A 12,740-nucleotide genomic window follows, 5' to 3' on the forward strand; every position below is an offset into this window, starting at 1 on the left:
AGACCGGGAGCATGGTGCAAAGGTTCACGTACAACTACTATACGGTAGTGAGCCACGCCTTATGGACTTCGGCGGGGTGTGTCTTGTTCGTGAGGAAGCTTCCAGGCCTGGTTATAGACGGTTACTTCTCGTGCTCTTCCGGTCGACTTGTCGTTTGTGATTTCAGCTATTGCGATGTCCAATGGCGCGTGCTGTGCATTTATGCGCCTAATACGGTGCAAGAAAGGGTAAATTTCTTTTTGAACTTGAGGCACCACTTGTCTGTGCACAAAACGATAGCCTGTGTTGGGGACTTCAATTGTGTATTGAACATCGAAGACAGGTCTACGCGACGCGTAATTTACGACAAAAGCAGCGATATCATGGCGCAGATCATACATGAATTTGAATTAGAGGATATCGCTCAGTGTTTCGGGGCTGACCGAGAAGTGAAGTACACCCACTTCCAGGGAACAAGTCATGCACGATTAGACCGTATCTACCTGTCATATCATTTAGTAGAAAAATGCCAGTGCTATGCAGTTACTGCCGTATCCTTTTCTGACCACTGCCTGGTAAAATGCAGGGTGGGCCGCAAAAAAGAACGAAACGAATTCGTCTGGGAACTGTGGAAAATGAATGCTGAGCTTCTACGGGACGATACTTTTAACGAGACGGTAGTGAATGCTCTGAATTCTTTTGGAAAAGACAGTTCTATGAAATTGGGCGAGGAATGGGAGCTGTCGAAACAAACTATTAAAATCAAGGCAATTGAAAGAAGTAGCGTACTACGATATGAAGAGAAGGCAAGAGAAAGGGATTTAAAAACATTACTGGAAAAATTCGTGACGCTCGAATGCATGCAACCCGGAGCTTATCAAGAAGATATGCGTGCTATTAAGAAAAAGCTCGAGGTTTTCGATGAAGAGCGTTATCGAGGTGCGCTCGTGCGCGCGAGAGCAGAAAGACTAGCATGCGGGGAAATGCCTTCGAAAAGAGCACTGGGATTAGAAAAAAAGCACTCCAGACGCAAACAGATTGAGGCCATCGAATATAACGGGCTGGTAGTAACTGATACGAAGAATATAGGGCGTGCCTTCTTTGAACATTTCCAAAAGCTTTTCGCATTCAGGCCCGTCAACATGCAAAGTTTCAAGGACTTATTTTTGCAGCGAATGCCACAGCTGTCGAGTGACGTTAAAGAAAAGTTGGAAGGACAAATAACTGAACAGGAAGTGATAAAGGCCATCGAAGACCTGAACCCTGGCAAGTCACCAGGTCCAGACGGTCTTTGTGCCGCTTGGTACAAATCGTTCAAAAGCCACCTAGCTCCTATCTTGACCGCAATTTTCAATGAAGCATACCAAATGAAAATATTTCCACCATCTTTCGGCCAGTCCCATACAGTACTAATACCTAAAACAGAAGAGACCGAGAAGCTCAAGCAACTTTCCTCCTATAGACCCATAGCGCTTACTAACTGTGACTACAAAATACTGATGAAGGTGCTGGCACGGCGTATGCAGTCAGTCATTAAGGAAGTAGTCGGCCCACACCAAACGTGTGGCATTCGCGGAAGAACAATCTTCACTAACATTCACAAGTTGAAGTGTGTGCTGGAGTGTTGTGATGCCATGTGTGATGCAGTAGCGATCCTCCAGCTTGACTTGGAGAAAGCGTTTGATTGCGTTTCTCACGAGATATTGCTCACCATCCTTGAACATGTTAATTTTGGCCACATAATCACTGAGGGGGTGACCATGGCGTACCGGAGTTGCTATACGAGACTTATAATTAATCAAAGGCTGGGGGCCCCCATTAACGTGAAGCGCTCCGTTCGCCAGGGTTGTCCACTCAGCCCACTCCTGTTTTGTGTTTACATAGAAACGCTATGTCAGGCCATCATTGAAAATGAATACATTAAGGGATTTTGCCTCCAAGCAGCAGAGGTGAAGTTATTGGCATATGCTGACGATGTGGCCGTATGTTGTAAAGATACGCAAAGTGTATTGAACGCTGTGAGTATCGTCAGACTGTTTGGTAATGCCACTAATAGCTTCGTGAACTGGCAGAAATGTTTGGGGTTTTGGCACGGGGGATGGGCGTCCACCCCAGACCACTTTTCGAACGTCACCTGGGTCACGACGCCAGTTAAGTACCTTGGCGCACCCCTTGATGCCTACAAGGACAGTAGCGAGTACTGGAAGGAGCGGACAAAAGAAATAAAAGAAAAAGCCGACCGATGGAACGCCGGTCACCTGTCAATGTTCGCGAAAGCAACAGCGTGCAACATGTTTCTCGTAACAAAGATCTGGTACGTAATGCAGGTCCTACAGTGCTCTCGGATTAATGTGCAGAAACTGCACCGCGTGTTCGCTGTTTTCGTGTGGGCATCGAGCTGGGAGCGATGTAGCCGAGATAATCTCTTTCGGCGCGTGAAGGATGGTGGTCTGGGGTTGGCGCACCTCTTCTTGCGTCAACTAGTAAACAGGTTCTTCTTTTTTCGAGACACAAATGACCCATTTCTACGCACCGCTATCCAAATGAGGTTGTCAAGATCACTTCCCGAATTCGTTGTAGGCACCGAAATAATGCCAGGACCAGTTCGTGGTTTCTTTAGGGAAATAATTCAGAGTGTTTCCTTTTTGCGTGTTCGTTTTTCTAGTGCATATTTGTGGAGTGTAAAACGGAAAACGTTATATCGTGATTTATGTGACAGTGTATTGCTGGTACCCATGTACAGAGCCCTGTACAGTGGAGGCCCAGGCCTAGATGTATTGAAAAGGGTGAAGAAGATGCCAGTTCAACCAGCCACTAAATCGTTCTTCTTTAAATTACACACCGGTACTCTACCTGTTAAAATCTTTCTTGAACAACGTGGGTTCTACATGCCATGGGGAACCCACTGCCTTATATGTAAAAAAGCAGAAAGCATAGATCATGTCTTCATCCACTGTTGGGAAGGGGTCTTTTTCTGGGACGTGTTACAAAGGACTCTAAAAAAAGAGCTACCTATAGATCCCCACGGAATCAGGTTTCTGCCAGTATATGACGACGAAGGTTTCCCGTACGACGTCATCATGCTTACGGGCCTCCACTGTTTATGGCGCGCAAGAATGGCGGGCTACCATTGTGACCCGGATGCCCGACCAGCGCGTGTATACTTCCGGGAATGCATGCAACGGTATGTGGAAGTGCAGAAGTTGCAACAGCCTGTTCCTGAGTGGCTGTCGAGGGTTGAACCCCTTACAGCACTAAAGGAATTTTAATCCGACAACGTCGTGCCACAGTAGCGGACGGCAACGAATGTAAATATTACTGTTCTTTGTTCCGTTTGTGTATTCATTCGTTTTTGCTTCTTTGGTCTTTGTTTATATCATTTAAGGAATGTGTGTTGTGGTGACATGTCGAGGATTGGCAATAAAGAAAAAAAAAAAAAAGGGGGTAAAGCTCAGAGGTAGAGCGCTCGCTTTGCATGCGAGAAGCGCCGGGTTCGATCCCCGGTACCTGCACGTTGGCTGCGTAATATTTATTTTTTTATACAAAAGTGAAAACGATGAACTAATTCTTTCGCACTGCGCACATAATAGCACTCAATGCGCACTGGAGGAATCGCCTTCCGAGCACTGACTTCCTCCGCCGCCACATAGTAGTAAGTGTAGGCCTTAGCGCTTCAAGCCATAACGCACGTGATTGGATCAAAACTGCTCAATTTTTCATACGATTCTATTACAATACTACATGAAGTGCGTAATATTCCCGTTTATGCGCAATTCGGGGGTATAGCTCAGACATTCTACTTCCGGCCACCGAGCGTGACGGACTGCGAATCATGAGCTCCAGTGGAGCGGCGACAGCGGCCTTTGTTGGCCGCGGAAACAGGTGGAACAGCGATGACGACGCAGGCTATCAGATTATTTTGCCTCCACTGCCAAAGGGGCGCGTCGTGCTAAACACCGTGTTTTTGCACGGCGATGTGCGGGCTAGACCCTACAAAGTAGAAGATTTCCGGGACGCTCTTGGCCCAACAGGATTGCTGCCGGAAGTGCTTGCCCTCGGGGCCTACCAGATTAACCACGTCTGGGCCATGACTATGAACACCGCGGACGCCACGAAAAGGATGCTGGAAGTCAACGAGCTGAAGGTAAAGGGGCGGCGCTGCATCGTGGTCGACCCTCAGGATCAGCAGGTGCGGCTGCGTCTTCATTGGTTAATACATGGTGTGGCCGATGAAGATGTAAGAACGGCATTGGCGGCTTTCGGTAAAGCCGTACAAGTCACCCGAGAGCGATGGCGCGTTCAGGGTATCAACGGCAAGGGGACGACTACCCGGTCCGTCTTGCTCAAGCTCAACAGCGGCGTGAAGGTGGAAGATCTCCCGCACCAAATTAGGGTCGCCGGTGAGCTGGCCCTAGTCGTCATTCCTGGCAGGCCAATGCAGTGCTTGCGCTGTCAAGGCACTGGTCATGTACGACGAGACTGCAAGGTTCCCCGGTGCTCGCAATGCCGTCGGTTTGGACACGCCGAGGACCAGTGCGTACGTACATACGCCTCTATGACTGGGCCAGCCGAAGGCAATGACACAGCAAGGTTGGTAATGGACGCGGCCGAGGCCGAAGACGCGGCGAAAGGGGCAGGAGACCAGGCAACCCCATGTGCTGTAGGCGGTGTGCTTGCACCTGATGCGAGCGCGGGGACACCACCGGACAAGGAAAACTCTACGGAAGGTGTGGCAAAAAAAGCCAGCAGATGAGACCAAGGAAGAAAGCAAGAGCAGCCTAACGGAAGCTAGCGACCAAATGAAGACAGCTGAGGACCAGTCGGCGCAGAACGACCCTATGAGCAGCAATGTCGGAGCCTCGGTCAAACGGCCTCTTGAGAAGGCTGCAGACAGCAGCGCAGCGAACCAAGGAAGTGGGGAAGACGGGCCGCCTTCGAAGACGCCAACGGGCAGGCGCAGCAGCTACGAGCCACGACCGAACACCGCTAACGCAGACAAGAAGTCCGAGAAGAAGCCGCCACCGCTCTCCAGTGGTACCGGTCCACCGGGCGGCTCCGGGGGCGTCTAGCTGTGTGCTAGGCGCTAAAGGTAAACACCATGCTCCGGGCCAAAACTTTTCACTAGACCTATAATCATGGCTCCCAACCCGTCGCTTAGATTGGCCACGCTAAACGTTCGAGGTCTGGCCGCCAAGCGAAAGCAGAGCCAAATGTGTAGGCTGCTGGTGGACTATGACGTTGACGTGTTAGCCGTGCAAGAGACAAAAGTAGATGGTGATGAAGAGACCCGCAGCATGGTGCAGCGGTTTACGCCACGGTACTACGCGGTAGTGAGCCACGCCTTAGGGACGTCAGCGGGCTGCGTGCTGTTTGTTAGAAAATTACCCGGTATAACGGTGCAAGGTTTTTATTCATGTCCAACTGGTAGATTAGTTTTCTGTGATTTTGCTTTGCATGGAATTGAATGGCGGGTGGTATGTATTTATGCACCAAATGCGTTGGAGGAACGGGCTTTGTTTTTTTTCATGTTAAAAGAGTGTATATCTTCTGAAAAGCAGATGGTGCTGTTAGGTGATTTTAATTGTGTTCTCAAAGTGTTCTCAATGCCCGAGACCGGTCTAATAGAGGTTTAAGGTGCGATAAAAGTAGGGATGTCTTGAACGAGATAATTACTGAATGCGAATTAGCGGACGTGGCGGAATGTATGATAGGGACGCGAGATGTGCGTTTCACGCACTTTCAAGGAAACAGCCATGCGCGCTTAGATCGTATTTACTTGTCGCTTCAAGCAATACCAATGTGTAATAGTTAAGATGTATATCCTATTTCCTTCACTGATCGTTGTCTGGTTAAATGTGACTTAGGAAGGAAGAAAAAAGGCGGCAGCTTCTCTTGGGAGCTGTGGGAAATGAATTCAAACTTTACTACCGACGAAAGTTTCGGAGAATATGTATCGGACTGCATCAAAAAAATTCTAATAAGCGGCGAGGGTCAATTAAAAGATCGATTGGAAGTATTTAAACAGTGCATTAAAATGAAAGCCATCGATCGTTCCGTCGCAATAATGCATGAAACAAAAAAGGAAGAGAAGGAACTGCGAATAATCTTGGAAAAGCTGATAGAACTGGAGTGCCAAGAACCGGGAGCATACAAAAGCGACATACGGAATATTAAACAGAAACTTGAACTGCATGATGAGGAACGCTATCGCGGAGCGATAGTTCGTGCTCGAGCCGAATCCTTTGCGATAGGGGAGGCGCCCACAAAAAGGGCGCTCGGACTGGAAAAATCGCACGCTCGACGTAATCATATTGACGTGATCGAGGTGGGTGGTAACGAAGTTACAGATAATGATAGTATCGCACGTGCGTTTTTTGAACACTACGAAAATCTGTTCGCATTTAGGCAGGTGGACCTAGAACGGTTTAAGACGAACTTCTTGAAAAGAATGCCTCAACTGACTGAAGAAAGAAAAGTTGCATTAGAAACGCCGATAACTGTTTTTGAAGTGGAACGCGCAATTGACAGTTTGAATCCTGGCAAGTCACCGGGCCCTGATGGGCTTTGCGGTCCGTGGTACAAGCGGTTTAAAAAGGAATTGTCAGCAGTACTTGTAGCAATTTTTAACGAAGCGTACGATGGTAAGGCATTACCGCCATCTTTCGGTCAATCACACACGGTGTTGATTCCGAAGACAGAGGATGTAGATAAGTTGAAAAGTGTAACATCATACAGACCAATAGCACTCACAAATGTAGACTATAAGATACTAATGAAAGTCTTAGCAGCTAGACTTCAGTCGGTTGTTAAAGACATAGTCGGCCCACACCAAACGTGTGGAATTAAGGGTCGCACTATTGCGACGAATGTTCACAAGATGCGCTCAGTTCTTGAATGTTGTGACTCCCTTGAAGCGTGTGTGGTCATACTTCAATTGGATCTGGAGAAGGCATTTGATTGCGTAGCGCATGCTATTTTGTTTGCAGTGTTGGAACACATTAATGTCGGATCCGTCATCACGGATGGTGTAGCTCTGGCGTATCGGAACTGCTCTACCAGACTAATTATTAACAAAGAATTGGGGGCCCCCATTAATGTGCAGCGTTCCGTGCGTCAAGGCTGTCCCATCAGTCCACTTTTGTTTTGTATATATATTGAAACATTATGTTTGTCAATAATTGAAAATAATTCTATCCGTGGTTTTCGTTTACAATCTTCAGAGGTAAAACTGCTCGCATATGCCGATGATGTGGCGGTATGTTGTATTGACTACGAAGGCATTGAAGAAACCATTCGAAGTGTTAAATTTTTCAGCGACGTTACAGGAAGCCGAGTAAACTGGGGAAAGTGTCTGGGATTTTGGCACGGCGCGTGGCCGTTCACCCCGGGCGTTTTTGCCAATGTTGTATGGCAGAAAACGCCTGTGAAGTACCTTGGTGTGCCACTTGAGTTCTACAAAAATAATAATGACTACTGGCAGCAACAAGCAGAACTCTTACGCGAAAAGGCGAATGCTTGGAGGGCGAATTATCTCTCTATGTTTGCGAGGGCAACCATGTGTAACATGTTTTTCGTGGCTAAGCTATGGTATGTGATACAAGTGATGCACTGTTCTAGGGTAAATGTGCAGAAACTTCATAGGGTTTTTGCGACCTTTGTGTGGGGATCGACGTGGGAAAGGCGCAGTCGCACAAATTTGTTCAGGAGTGTGAAGTGTGGGGGACTTGGACTGGCACACCTTTTTGTCAAACAATTAGTTAATAGATTTTTCTTTTTTCGCGACGTCAGCGACCCATTTTTGCAAACTGTGTGCGAGGCCAGATTAGGGCGACTGCTACCTGAATATGTTATTAGCGCGCAAGTCCTGACGGGGACGGCACAAGGTTATTTTCCGGAAGTAGTAGCGAGTGTGCGATTTTTGAGTGTGCGTTTTTCTAATGATTATTTATACTCTATTAAACGGAGGAAACTGTATAAAGACTTATGTGATATAGTGTTGCCAATCCCGTTGTACAGGGTGATATACAGTGCAGGCCTGGGTCAGAACGTACTCAAACGGGTTAAAAGAATGCAAGTAGCACCAAGTGCAAAAACTTTCTTTTTCAAACTGCATACCGCAACTCTCCCTGTAAGAACCTTCTTAGAGGAGCGTGGGTTTTATATGCCATGGGGGTCTCACTGCATTATTTGCAAAAAGCCGGAAACGATCGACCACGCTTTCCTTCACTGTTGGGAAGCGGTGTTCTTCTGGGATGTGTTGCAGAGGACAATCAAAAAAGAATTCCCACTAGACACGCATGGAATTAGGTACCTTGCGATCGACAACGAAGAAGGTGTACCTTTCGATCTAATCATGCTGACAGGCCTGCACAGTATATGGCGCTCAAGAATGACTGGCTTCTACTGTGAACCGGATGCAAGACCAGCAAGGCTGTACTTTAGAGAGCATTGCTCGGTTAGTAGAAGTGGAAAAAACAAAAGAATGTCTTTCTCCCTGGGTAGCCAGGGTAGAAACCTTAGTCACACTCAAGGAATTTTAAGTGACAACGTCAGTCAGAAGACGACTGATGGCTTTTCGCTCAATGTGTTGACAAATTGTATTGTAACCCCGTCTTGACTTTTCATGTGTTGTAGGTGTATTGTCGTTGCAAAACCGGTAATAAAGAAAAAAAAAGGGGGGTATAGCTCAGAGGTAGAGCGCTCGCTTTTCATGCGAGAAGCCCCGGGTTCGATCGCCGGTACCTCCACGTTGGCTGCGTAATTTTTATTTTTTTTATACAATAGTGAAAACGATGAACTAATTATTTGGCACTGCGCACATAATAGCAGCAATGCGCACTGAAGGAATCGCCTTCCGAGCACTGACTTCCTCCGCCGCCGCATAGTAGTAAGTGTAGGCCTTAGCGCTTCAAGCCATAACGCACGTGATTGGATCAAAACTGCTCAATTTATTCATATGATTCTATTAAAATACTACATGAAGTCCGTAATATTCCCGTTTATGCGCAATTCGGGGGCATAGCTCAGCCATTCTGCTTCCGGCTCCCGAGCTGAACGGATCGCGGGATCATGGGCTCCAATGGAGCGGCATATGCGGCTGTTAGCCGCGGCAACAGGCTTTCGACGGAAGAAGATAAGGATTACCAGATAATTTTGCCTTGGCTACCTACAGGACGTATTGTTTTAAACACAGTTTTTTTGCATGGCGACGCTCGTGTTCGCCAGTTTCGTGTAGAAGATTTTCGAGACGCGCTTCAAGCTGTTGGTATGCTCTCTGGCGTCGTCGCCCTTGGAGCATACCAAATCAACCATGCATGGGCGGTGACGATGAAGACAGCCGAGGCTGCCGAAAAGCTGGCGGCCCTGAAGGAGCTGCAGGTGAAGGGGCGTCGCTGCCTGGTCATCGACCCCAAGGAACAACAGGTGAAGCTTCGTATCCACTGGCTTCTGCATGGGGTGGACGACGAAGACGTCAAGACCACGCTGGCCTCCTTCGGCAAAGTGACGGAAGTGACCCGGGAGCGCTGGCGAGTGGATGGCGTTTCCGACAAGGGCTCGACGACCCGAGCAGTGCTGCTGCAGCTGAAGGCAGGAATGAAAGTCGACGACCTGCCCCACCAGATCCGCGTCGCCGGCGAGCTTGCGCTGGTGGTTGCCCCAGGACGTCCCATGCCGTGCCTGCGCTGCCGGGGCTCTGGCCACGTTCGTCGTGAATGCAAGGTTCCCCGTTGCTCGCGGTGCAGGCTTTTTGGACACAACGACGCGGACTGTGTGCGTTCATACGCGGTAGCCGCGGGTTCGGCGGAGAGCGAGCCGTCGACGTTAGACCATGTAATGGACGTGAGCGAGGTGGAGGAAGCGGCCACGGGAGCTGGAAACGGCAAAGTGGCGGCAGAAACCGGCGCGACGACCAAGCAAGCCGAAGGAGGAAGGAATATCCCCCCCCCAAAGAACCAGCAGCTACAGTCGAGAGCGTGAAGACGGCCCCGCAAGAAAATGAGAGCCACCAGCAAGCTACGGATGCAACGCAGGCAGAGGCGGACGACAACGCGACTCCTGCTAGCGCCCGCGTCGAATTCGTCTCGGCACCGGTCAAGAGATCCCTGCAGCACGAGGAGAAAGTCGACGGAAAGGCCGGCGGTGACTCCGAGGCACCACCCGCTAAGACGCTACCTGGAAGGCGCTCCACCCTCAAGCCTAAGCCGAACCTGGAGACTGACCGTAGGCTTACCCCGAAGCCGACCAAAGAGGAACCCGGGCGACGGCCACCGGATGGCCACGGAGGCGTCTAGCGGTCAGCTAGACGTTAAGGTGAGCACCATGCTCCGGGCCTTCTCCCCTCCGGTTTTCACCAAGAATGGCTACCAACCCGTCGCTTAGCCTCGGCACGCTAAAGTATAAACCCCATGCAAGCGATCTTGCACGCGACAGCGACAAGCGACGCGATGGAGACGGCTGTCGCGTTCGCTCGTCGCCTACAAGTTGCACCCCATGCGAGCGATGACTTCGAGCGACGTCTCCCTAGCGACGAATTCTAGATTTGCAAAACCGAGCGATCGCGCGACAAGACCGAGCGATCTGTTCAAGCGACGGCCCGATCCGTAGCGCGAACCCGTCGCTCGTCGCTGTCGCGCACAAAATCACGCTAATGGGGTTTAGCCTTAAACGTTCGAGGTCTGGCTGCCAAAAGGAAACAGAGTCAGGTTTACAGACTACTAGTGGACCACGACCTCGACGTTTTAGCCGTGCAAGAAACCAAGGTAGACGGCGAGGAGGAGACCGGGAGCATGGTGCAAAGGTTCACGTATAACTACTATACGGTAGTGAGCCACGCCTTAGGGACTTCGGCAGGGTGTGTGCTGTTCGTGAGAAAGCTCCCTGGTCTTGTTATAGATGGTTACTTCTCCTGTACTTCTGGTCGACTTGTCTTTTGTGACTTCAGCTATTGTAATGTCCAATGGCGCGTGTTTTGCATTTATGCGCCTAATACTGTGCAAGAGAGGGCAAATTTCTTTTTGAGTTTAAAGCATCATTTACATGTGCAAAAAATGATAGCCTGTGTAGGCGACTTCAACTGCGTATTGAAAGCTGAGGATAGGTCTACGCGACGCGTGGTTTGTGACAAAAGTAGTGATATCCTGGCGCAGATTGCACACTAATTCGAATTAGAAGATATCGCAGAATGTTTTCGCGGTCACGGGGACGTAAGCTACTCACTTTCAGGGCACAAGTCACGCACGCTTAGACCGTATCTATCTTTCATATGATTTAGTTGAAAAATGCCAGTGCTACACAGTTACGGCCGTATCATATTCTGACCACTGCCTGGTAAAATGCACGGTGGGCAGGAAGAAAGAACGAAACAAGTTCGTCTGGGAACTGTGGAAATTGAATGCAGAGCTGTTACGGGATGAAACTTTTAACGAAAATGTAGTGGCTGCTCTGAATTCTTTTGGAACAGACAGTTCTACGAAATTTGGTGAGGAATGGGAGTTGTTGAAGCAAAGCATTAAATTGAAGGCAATCGAAAGAAGTAGCGTACTGCGATATGAACAAAAGGCCAGAGAAAAGGATTTAACAACATTGCTAGAAAAATTTGCGAAGCTTGAATGCATGCAACCTGGCGCCTATCAACAAGATATGCGCGCCGTTAAGAAGAAGCTCGAGGTATTCGACGAAGATCGCTTCCGAGGTGCGCTAGTGCGCGCCAGAGCAGAAAGGCTATCATGCGGGGAAACGCCAACGAAAAGAGCACTGGGGCTAGAAAAAAAGCACTCGAGACGTAAGCAGATTGAGGCTATCGAATATGAAGGGGTGGTATTAACGGATAACAATAATATAGGGCGTGCTTTCTTTGAGCATTACAAAGAACGTTTTGCATTCAGGCCTGTCAACATGCACGATTTCAAGAAATTATTTTTGCAACGAATCCCACAGCTGTCGAGTGAGGTTAAAGAAACCTTGGAACGACCATTAACAGAACATGAAGTGATGAAAGCCATCGAAGACCTGAATCCTGGGAAGTCGCCAGGTCCAGACGGTCTTTGTGCCGCTTGGTACAAATCGTTCAAAAGCCACCTAGCTCCTATCTTAACAGCAGTTTTCAATGAAGCATATGAACTGAAAATACTTCCACCATCCTTTGGCCAGTCCCATACAGTGCTAATACCGAAAACAGAAGACACCGAAAAGCTCAAGCAACTTTCCTCCTACAGACCCATAGCGCTTACTAACTGCGACTACAAAATATTGATGAAGGTGTTGGCACGACGGGTCCAGTCAGTTATTCAGGAAGTAGTCGGCCCACACCAGACATGTGGTATTCGTGGAAGAACCATTTTCACTAACATCCATAAAATGAAGTGTGTGCTGGAGTGTTGTGACGCCATGTGCGATGCAGTAGCCATCCTCCAGCTAGACTTGGAGAAGGCGTTTGATTGTGTTTCTCACGACATATTGCTTACCATCCTTGAACACGTTAATTTCGGAAACATAATCTCTGAAGGGGTGACCATAGCGTACCGGAGCTGCTATACCAGACTTATAATTAATCAGATGTTGGGGGCCCCCATTAACGTGAAGCGCTCCGTTCGCCAGGGTTGTCCACTCAGTCCACTCCTGTTTTGTGACTACATAGAAACGCTATGTCTGGCCATCATCGAAAATGAATGTATTAAGGGGTTTAGTCTTCAATCAGCAGAAGTGAAGCTACTGGCATACGCTGACGATGTGGCTGTGTGCTGTAAAGACAAACAAAGTGT

General features: G+C 48.7%; 1 non-coding gene across 1 annotated transcript; it reads left to right on the top strand.

Annotated features, from left to right (window-relative positions):
• The first annotated feature begins 8,654 nt into the window (after window positions 1–8,654).
• On the top strand, window positions 8,655–8,726 carry TRNAE-UUC (transfer RNA glutamic acid (anticodon UUC)). Its single transcript has one exon. It is a non-coding gene; the product is annotated as a tRNA-Glu (tRNA).
• The last annotated feature ends 4,014 nt before the right edge of the window (window positions 8,727–12,740 follow it).

Source organism: Dermacentor andersoni, chromosome 3 (assembly GCF_023375885.2).
Source record: "Dermacentor andersoni chromosome 3, qqDerAnde1_hic_scaffold, whole genome shotgun sequence".
Classification (NCBI taxonomy): domain Eukaryota; kingdom Metazoa; phylum Arthropoda; class Arachnida; order Ixodida; family Ixodidae; genus Dermacentor; species Dermacentor andersoni.